The following is an 8,936-nucleotide window of genomic DNA, read 5'->3' as shown; positions in this document are numbered from 1 at the left end:
TAAAATCCTGAGCAACATTTTACTTAAACATAACTTGATGGAAAGAATTCAATTCTCGTAAAACCCCTCCCCCCCAAAAAAATTTATTTGTGGTCCCCCACTTAAAGAGAAACAATGTACTCATTATTTAAAACGTAAATTAGAAGGGACAAAAATAAAAAAAAAAGTGAAAAGAAACTATGTACCACGTAGTATCCCAGGAAAGGGATGTGAGTCAAGTTGATTGCTTAAATACAAAGCCTTTCCTTGACAAATCAAATCCTAGACATGCAGATAATCATTACCACAGTTCTTATTTTTCGTAGACTTAAAAATTTTTATTCGCAAATTTATCCAATTTATTCATAATTGCAACTTTAATTTTTATTATGCAGAAAACGAAAATAAAAAGAAATAATTAAATCTAACATGTCCAAAATAGAAAAAAAGAAAAAGAAAAAGAACAACCCCTTATTTATTTGATAAAATCCTCGCTATTTGAAATTGTTTCCACTTTCCCACAACCCTTTGTGCATTTAGATATTCTCCTCGGAGTGATGAATTTGTCTCGCTTGGCTTCTGAAATTGGCATCCATGGATCAAAGAAAAAATCTGGAAATTCAGGCATAGAATCAAATGGGTTATGTGTGAGTTCTCTAAATGCACCCCTTACCAAATCGTCTCGGATTTTTGCATATCTCCAATAAGCTTGCTACTATTGATGCATGTGCTATAGCATGCTCATGATTTCAGCTTGGCCCGATTGTGCAGCAGTTTTGGATGATGGAAAGGTAGTTCTAGGCTCGACCCATTCTAGAATAACAGGTCCGGTGGGTGTCATGAAATCAGGCTCCGGCTCAACTAGATGATCGGGTGGTCCTGTATCGGATTCTTCATCAGCGGGTTGCTTTTGCCTAGCAACGACACCTACTATTCTAGCAACGTCATTGTCTATGATATGGCCTGGGTGGATTCTTGCTTTGAAATCTACCTTCGGAAGTATGTGAGATTGCAAGCATAGCAGTGTGTAATCAATGATGGAAAATAAGAGTAACCAGCCTGCTTAGTTGCATAATCTCAAATTTCTTTGTGGATAATCTTTCCCACATTGATAGACCTTTCTGTCATGATCGTATATCACAAGAATATTCATTCCATCATGATAGTGGAACTTTGTGAGATAGGCTTAAGGTTGAATCATATGAAATAAAACCGTACCTTTGCTGTTGGGTTCAGAAACTCTCTTCAGCAAGTGTGACTGTCGTATTTCTTAATTACCCATTTAGATCTGGGAACTGTGACTTCTTTCAGCACTTCTTGAAGTAATTTTGTCTCAATGTTTTTCAACATAGCAGAATAATATTCGTCTTTTATATTGGGTAAGTGAAAAAAACCATTTATAGCTTGAGTTGCAAAAAATACCTTTTTACCTTAAACAAGAACTTCTGCTTTGGTGGACGAAGTCAAGTTCGAGTAAAATTCTCGTACTAATTCAACCTCATAAAGTGGTCTTTTTGTACAGAACATATTCCACTTTAATGCATTGACAGTTTTTTCGAATGTTTGGCAGCACTTTTCACGGATCAACATTTTCCAAGTCGAACCCTTTGTCCGGTAGAATCAGTTGCTTTTTGAAAATTGATTCGAACCTCTCCGTTGCTTCTTGCTACGTAATCGATATTGGAATCCAGTGGTTTGAGACGTACTTCCCTTTCTAGTACTAGACATATTTGGAGTGTAAAATAAAAATTTTGGAAAATCGGTAAAAATCTTTCGCTAGGCGCGACGACTAAATGGCTAAAGGATCGACATTTGGGTGGGTTAGGGTGGCAGTTAGGTGGCAGTTGGAATATGGTGTTTGGTGGATAAGCTTGCGGCAGTTTGGGTAGCTAAGGTGTGTGGCGGTTTGGGTGGATAAAGTGTGTGGCTTGCGGCGACTTAAGGGTGGCTATCGATTTTGGAAAAGAAAAGTGTGGAGAAGGGAAAAAGAGAGAGGGGGCGACAAAAAAGAGGGTTTAGGGGAGGAGAAGGTTGATGGGTTGTGATATGTTAGGGTGTTGTAAAGAGGTCTATTTATAAAGGTGATTTCAAGTTAATTTTTTTTGAAGCAAAATTTTACTAAAACAAGCAAACAATTAATCTGGGAGAATAAAACACTAACAACAAGGGGATTAGTTTTAAATAATTTTTTTATTTTGCAAAAAGATAAAATTAAAATAATATAATATATAAAGAAAAATTAATTTGTAGCTGTACCAAATATTTAGAAAAAAATTTCAATAATTTATTTTAAAACAATAAAATCAATAAGTAAAGTACCTATATTACAAATAAACTAAATAACATAAAAATAAAAACTTAAGTTGAATTGACCCTTTATTTTGAAAATTAAAATTTATTTAATTACTTATGAAATATTTTTATGAGAAATTACATTAGAATCAATTCCCAAGAAAGATTGGAGGGGTCACAGATGGTCCTGCTTAAAACCTAATCTCCTCGACAAAATTTTTTCTAATATAATGGTCTAAGAAAAATATTGCATAAGTCACTTATTAAAAATGAAAAGAAAATTATGGGTCCAATAAAGTGAGCAAGTTGTTCCACTCATCTTCACTGTTCCAATAGTGTTTAAGTAGTTGTCCATTGACCTTGAACTTACCTCACTTAGCATCCTAAGCAACTCTGTATGGATAGACTTATTGGATGGTGAATGGTCTAGACCATCAAGACTTAAGTTTTTCGGGGAATAGCTTCAGTCTCAAATTGCACAATAGGACCCTCTTTCCAACTTTAAATTCTCGAGGTTGTATGCGTTTGTCATGCCATCTTTTGGTCTGTCCTTTAAAGGTTTTGGCATTCTTGTAAGAGAACAACCTCAATTCCTCGAGCTCGTCAATTTGCAACATCCTTCTTTCTTCAGCTTGTTTCAAATCTAGGTTAAGCTATTTTAGAACCCAATGAGCTCTATGTTTCAACTCCAACGGTAGATACAAGCTTTTCTGAAGACCAACCGATATGGAGTCAACCCTAAAGGTGCTTTGAAAGCAATTCGATAGGCTCATAGAGCATCATTAAGCCTCTAGGACCAATCTCTTTAATTTGGTCATACCACCTTCTCGAGTATCCCTTTGATTTCTCGATTTGCCTCATCAGTCTGCCCATTTTCTGTAGATGATAGGCAGTAGCCACCTTATGTTTTACATCATATTTTTCAAGCAACCACTTAAGCCACTTATTCACAAAGTGAGATCCTTTATCGCTAATTAGAGCTCTAGGAGTCCAAAACCTTGTAAATATGTGCTTATGTAGGAATCACATTATTACTTTGGCATCATTCATCGGATATGCCTCGACTTCTACCCATTTGGATATGTAGTCCGCAACTACTAGGATATACCTATTACCATAAGAAGGAAATGAACCTAAAAAGCCAATACCCCAAACATCAAATAATTCTACCTCAACTATGTTCGTCAGTGGCATCTTATTCCTTCTCGATATGTTTCCAACCCACTAACATCGATCGCAACTCTTTACATATGCTTATGTGTCCTTGAATAAAGCCAGCTAGAAAAATCCAGCTTGCAAAACCTTTCTTGCAGTGCGAGAACCTCCGAAATGTCCCCCACTTGGGAATGAATGGCAATGATACAAGATCTCAGCTACCTTGATTTTGGCTACACACTTCCTAATTATATGATTTGCACATTGGTTAAAGAAGAAAGGCTCCTCCTAGAAGTAATACAGTATGTCATAAAATCAATTTCTTCCTTTTTTGGCATGTCATTCTAGAAGGCATCATTCTTCATGCTAAATAATTTGCATAATAGGAAAAACAATGAGTTTCATGGATTTGACTTACCTCGAAGATATGCTCATCCGGGAAATTCTCATTAATAGGGACGGAAGAGTGAGTTACCTAGTGTTGTTCCAACCTTGACAGATGGTCAGCCACTTGGTTCTCGACTCTTTTTCTATCTTGGCTTAGTATCTTTCTTCGTAAGTAGGTATTTAATGGCCTAATGATCCGTGAAAACTGTCAATTTAATGCCTATAAGATAAAAGTGGAACTTGTCAAAAGTAAAAACTATAGCAAAAAGTTCTTTCAGTTACCATATAATTGAGCTAGGCTCTTATCAAAGTTCTACTTGCGTAATAGATTAGATGAAATACTTTATTTCTCCAGTACCCTATTACAGCTCCCACAGCAAAATCGCTAGCATCGCACATCAGCTCGAAAGGAGAGTTCTAGTTTGGTGTGACAATAATTGGTCCTGAGACTAACCGTTTTTTCAACTCTTCAAAAGCTCCCAAGCATGACTCATTGAATTCAAATGCTGTATCTTTTTGTAGCAAAGTACACAAGGGCTTGCAAATATTTGAGAAGTCATTGATAAACCTCTGATAAAAACTGGCATGCCCTAGGAAAATCCTAACGCCTTTAACAGTGACTGGGGGTGGCAGCTTTTCAATTACCTCTACTTTTGCTTTGTAAACTTCAATCCCTCTCTTGGATATTAGATGACCTAAAACAATACCTTCCCTAACCATGAAGTGACATTTCTCCAAGTTAAGGACAAAGTTCGTTTCCTCATATCTTTTAAGCACCTTAGCTAAATTGGTTTGACAATCATCATACGAATCACCAAAAACAGAGAAATCATCCATAAAAACTTCCACAAAATTCTCAACCATATCAATAAATATTGCCATCATGTATCTTTGGAAAGTCGCAGGTACATTATATAAACCGAAAGGCATTTGTCTAAAAGTGAATGTACTGTACAGGAAAGTGAAAGTTGTCTTATGTTTGTCCTCTGGGGCTGCAACTATCTGCTTGTATCTCGGGTACCCATCTAAAAAGTAATAATACTCTCTTCCCGTAAGTCGGTCCAACATCTAGTCCATAAATGGTAGCAAAAAATGGTCCTACTAGGTTGCCTTATTCAATTTTCTGTAATCTATACATATTCTCCAACTCATTACTGTCCTCGTCAGGATCAGTTCATTATTCACATTCTCTACAACAATCTCTGTGTTTCTCTGGTACACACTATACCAGACTCACCCAAGAATTGTTTGAGATAGGGTAAATGATTCCCGCATCTAACCACTTGATTATTTCCTTCTGGACTACCTCCTTCATGATTGGTTTAAGCCTTCTTTTCCCATCAATTATGGCTTTTTCTCCCTCTTCTAATAGAATCTTATGCATACAAAAGGAATAACTTATTCCTCAGATGTTAGCTATAGTCCAACCAATCGACTTTTTGAATTTTTTCAATACTTCAATCATAGGAAAAGGAGAGGGGTTACCTAAATAAACGTATTTTAAATGAGAGGGTAATACCTTTAGTTCCAATTTAGGTGGTTCTTCAATCGATGCCTTGGGTTGTGTATTCCCGAGACTCTAGCTCCAATGATTCAAATTGGGTTTGTGGTACATAACCTTTCAAGTTGTCTTTGACCAAAGCAATATATTCCTCACCTTCTTCGTCTGGTGGACTAGATTCTAAGACATGCTCTAATGGGTCATCTACAGAATTAAGCTCCCATTTTGTAGAGACTAAAGCTCTAAATCTGACATTATTGAGAACTCTTCAAACGGATCAGAGAATTTCATAGCCTTAAAAACATTAAAAGTAACTTGATCATCCTAAACTCACATTGTGACTTCGATTTTTTGCACATTAAATAATATTCTCCTATTTCCAGGAAAGGTCTTTTCAGGATGATTGACAGCTCATTGTTCGTTTCAAAATCTAACATAATAAAGTCAACAGGAAAAATAAATTTATCTACATGTACTAGAACATCATCGATCTTTCCTTCTGGGTGTGATAAAGATCAACTCGCCAGTTGAAGTGTTACAGTTGTTGGTCGCACTTCACCTATAAACAACTTTCTGTAGATGGACATTGGCATCAAGTTGATGCTCGCTTCTAAATCACATAGGGCTTTAACACAATAAGATTCTCCAATATTGCAGGGTATGGTAAAACACTCTAGATATTTCATCCTCAGGGGTAACTTGTTCTATAAGAATGCACTGCACTCCTTCGTCGATGCTACAGTCTTAAACTCTCCTAGTCTCCTAACCGCCTCCGAACGTACTAACGTCCAGAGTATGAATACTACAACTAAAAGGTATAAAATTGAGGTTGTGTCCACAAGTATATGGGTCAGGTTGTAATATAGTTACAACAAAGTGGGTGAGTACTCTGAGGATTGTACCTAAGAGAGGTGAGTTACTAGATTAATTCTAACCTAAACACAAATAGATCTAATTAGTACTTTAAATAAATTATATTATGAATCAACATAAATAAGGGGTTTTTGGTTTTTATAAACAAAGAAATAAAAATAACAAAAACATAAATAAAAATGACTTCGAAAAACTAATTTATAAACTTAATAAATTCTAGGCATGGGTAAATAGCTTATTTCAGTGGTCATAACTAATTCCTATTTTGGGTTTCTACTCAATCAACATGTCATTACCCTAATAGGATCTCTCGACCTTCCACGAAACTAATGAGTCGGCAAGAACTACTTATCTCTGGACCTCACAGCCCAGACCAGTTTGGGGATAAGGTGTTCACGGATAGGTCATATTAATTTTGAGTTAATTCCTACCTAAATGACTTCCTAAGGTCGTCAAGCCTAGGGTTTAAGTTCTTCCTCTCCCAAATAGTTGATCGGTTAAAAAAACCCTACATAGTAATCAATTAATCACACATTCACTCCCTAATCCCCTTAAGAGGATTAATTCCTCACGAATCTCAAGATTTCACAATAAACTTGATGATAAATATATACATAAATATGAAATCAAGAGAAAGGTTTAAGAGAATCCTGAATTGTATTGATTGAAGTGCAGAATTCAAAGTAGTTTGATCACGTTTACAACTCACATTCTCCGAAGAACACAAATAGAAAAGGATTAAAATAAACCTAAAGCCTCAAAGAAAGGAAAAACTTAAAAGTTGTCCCTCAACAAGTGTTTTAAGAGCCTATTTATAAAGTTAGGGTTGTCGTTGTCCTCAACCCAAGGTCAGCTAACGTTCTCGTGTTTATTTTTCATTGTACAGACCAAAACGTCCCTATCTCGTAAGTGTTTCTAGTATAAGGCTAATGTCATGACACTGTAGTGCCTGTGCCGTGACATCGAAGGTAGTATGCATGGTTCAGGGGTAACTTTAGGGGTGTGTCGCGACATCCCTTAGCTGTCTTGTGACACCAAAGGTAGTACAGGCAGTATACGCAGTATAGAAAATATGCCATTTTGCTCCCTACATTGCAACATAGTGACCAACTTTGAGTTCTTACACCTTGAAATGGTCTCTTACACACTTACTAAGACGTTAGCTCGCCTTTAGGCCTCATTTGACCCTTAAAGTCCATAAAAGACTCAAAATACTATTTTTATTGAATTTAAACTAAAATATAAAAAGTTAACTAAAACATAATAAAAGTGCTTGTATTCAAGCTCTTCAAGTACGAAAACTAGTTTAATCTACTACATCAAATTATGACAGATCAAATTCCCCCACACTTAAGTAATTGCTTGTCCTCAAGCAAGGAAAAGTAAAAAAGAACAAGTAAATGACGAATCTTGAGCAAGTATAGCACAAAGATAGGCTTTAGAATACATAACTAGTCATTTTCATAATTACACATAATCCTAGCATGATACATAAACGACTTACAACTTTCAATATCAAACACCTAAGTTCAATATATTACAAAGTATACATACATTAAGGTTTTAAAATATATGAATCCATCAATAAATCGTACATGTAATTTAATTATCTTAGCAAAATACAAACAGTCGTTAATGCAATTACTTAATATGATGTCAATTCATGAATAAGTCTACCTAGGTCACATAGGGCATTTCAGCTTGTAATGTTCTGAGGCTTAAAACATGTATGAAATTCAAGAATTATAAACATCAAATGGTTTCAAGCACGAAAATAGTTTGGCACATCATATTGTTCCCTATTCTTCCCCCTTAGTAACCCTTTCCCGCTCACCGCCTTATTTCTCCTTCTCTCACCTTTCTTATTTCTCTACATAGGAAGTTACTACATAATACAGTAACTACAGCTAGCTTATGAGTTCTTATGCACTAATGAATGAGTTTTTATTCTTTTGTGACTTTGTCACCTTTTTCTTTTTCACTACATCTCACTCACAATGGTTTTACTTTTCAAATACTTTTTCTACTCAATTTTCTAGTTTTTGTGATTGTTTTTCTTTTGTTGCACATATTGACTAACCTATAATTACTATATCGCACTGATCCTTCCTACTTCACTCTATTTTTACAAAATCTGAAGTTATGTATCTACTTAACCCTCAATTCGTATGGCCAAACGTTTGTAGTCTTGTAGTTCAGGACCAAGGAAAAAGGGTAAATACAAATTGATTTTTTAGCTCAGGTTTTGTATAAAGTTTCATCAAGAAGTGTTTTCTATCTCAAAATAGGTACTAAAGATGAATAAATAGGGTTAGCTTTTTGGATTTTGGTTTATACCAAACAATGCCTTAGGTCATCCCTAGGCACCTCATTATTCACAAATTTAATCAATCAAACAATCACAAATTCAATTATTTATCATACAGACTAGCATGCTTGTTTCCCTGCATTCTTTATATCATTTGGTGTCTTCAATTACTCAATTCTTATTTATAGTGTAATATATAGAACTTAGTAGTCTAATAATAAAAAATTTAAAAGCATTCACCATCATGCCAAGTTTATAGTAAATACAATCAACCTATATACATGCTCCTAACCGATCACTTGTATTTCTACAAGCTCAAGCACACATTTGACAATACAAATTAAAAGAAAAGTATAAAAATTAAAATTAAATTTCCTACTTTACCCCCACACTTTAAATAACACATTGTCCTCAATGTGTAGCCAAAAATAATAATAAGGA

General features: G+C 35.2%; 1 long non-coding RNA gene across 1 annotated transcript; it reads right to left on the bottom strand.

Moving 5' to 3' along the window:
* Nucleotides 1-314: 314 nt before the first annotated feature.
* Nucleotides 315-2,038, bottom strand: LOC105778417 (uncharacterized). Its single transcript, XR_001128722.2, has 2 exons — nucleotides 1,198-2,038; nucleotides 315-1,100 (listed from the first exon to the last, which is right to left on the bottom strand). It is a non-coding gene; the product is annotated as an uncharacterized LOC105778417 (long non-coding RNA).
* Between the last annotated feature and the right edge of the window lie 6,898 nt (nucleotides 2,039-8,936).

This window comes from Gossypium raimondii, chromosome 10, assembly GCF_025698545.1.
Source record: "Gossypium raimondii isolate GPD5lz chromosome 10, ASM2569854v1, whole genome shotgun sequence".
Lineage (NCBI taxonomy): Eukaryota > Viridiplantae > Streptophyta > Magnoliopsida > Malvales > Malvaceae > Gossypium > Gossypium raimondii.
This window is presented reverse-complemented; position numbering and strand designations above follow the sequence as displayed.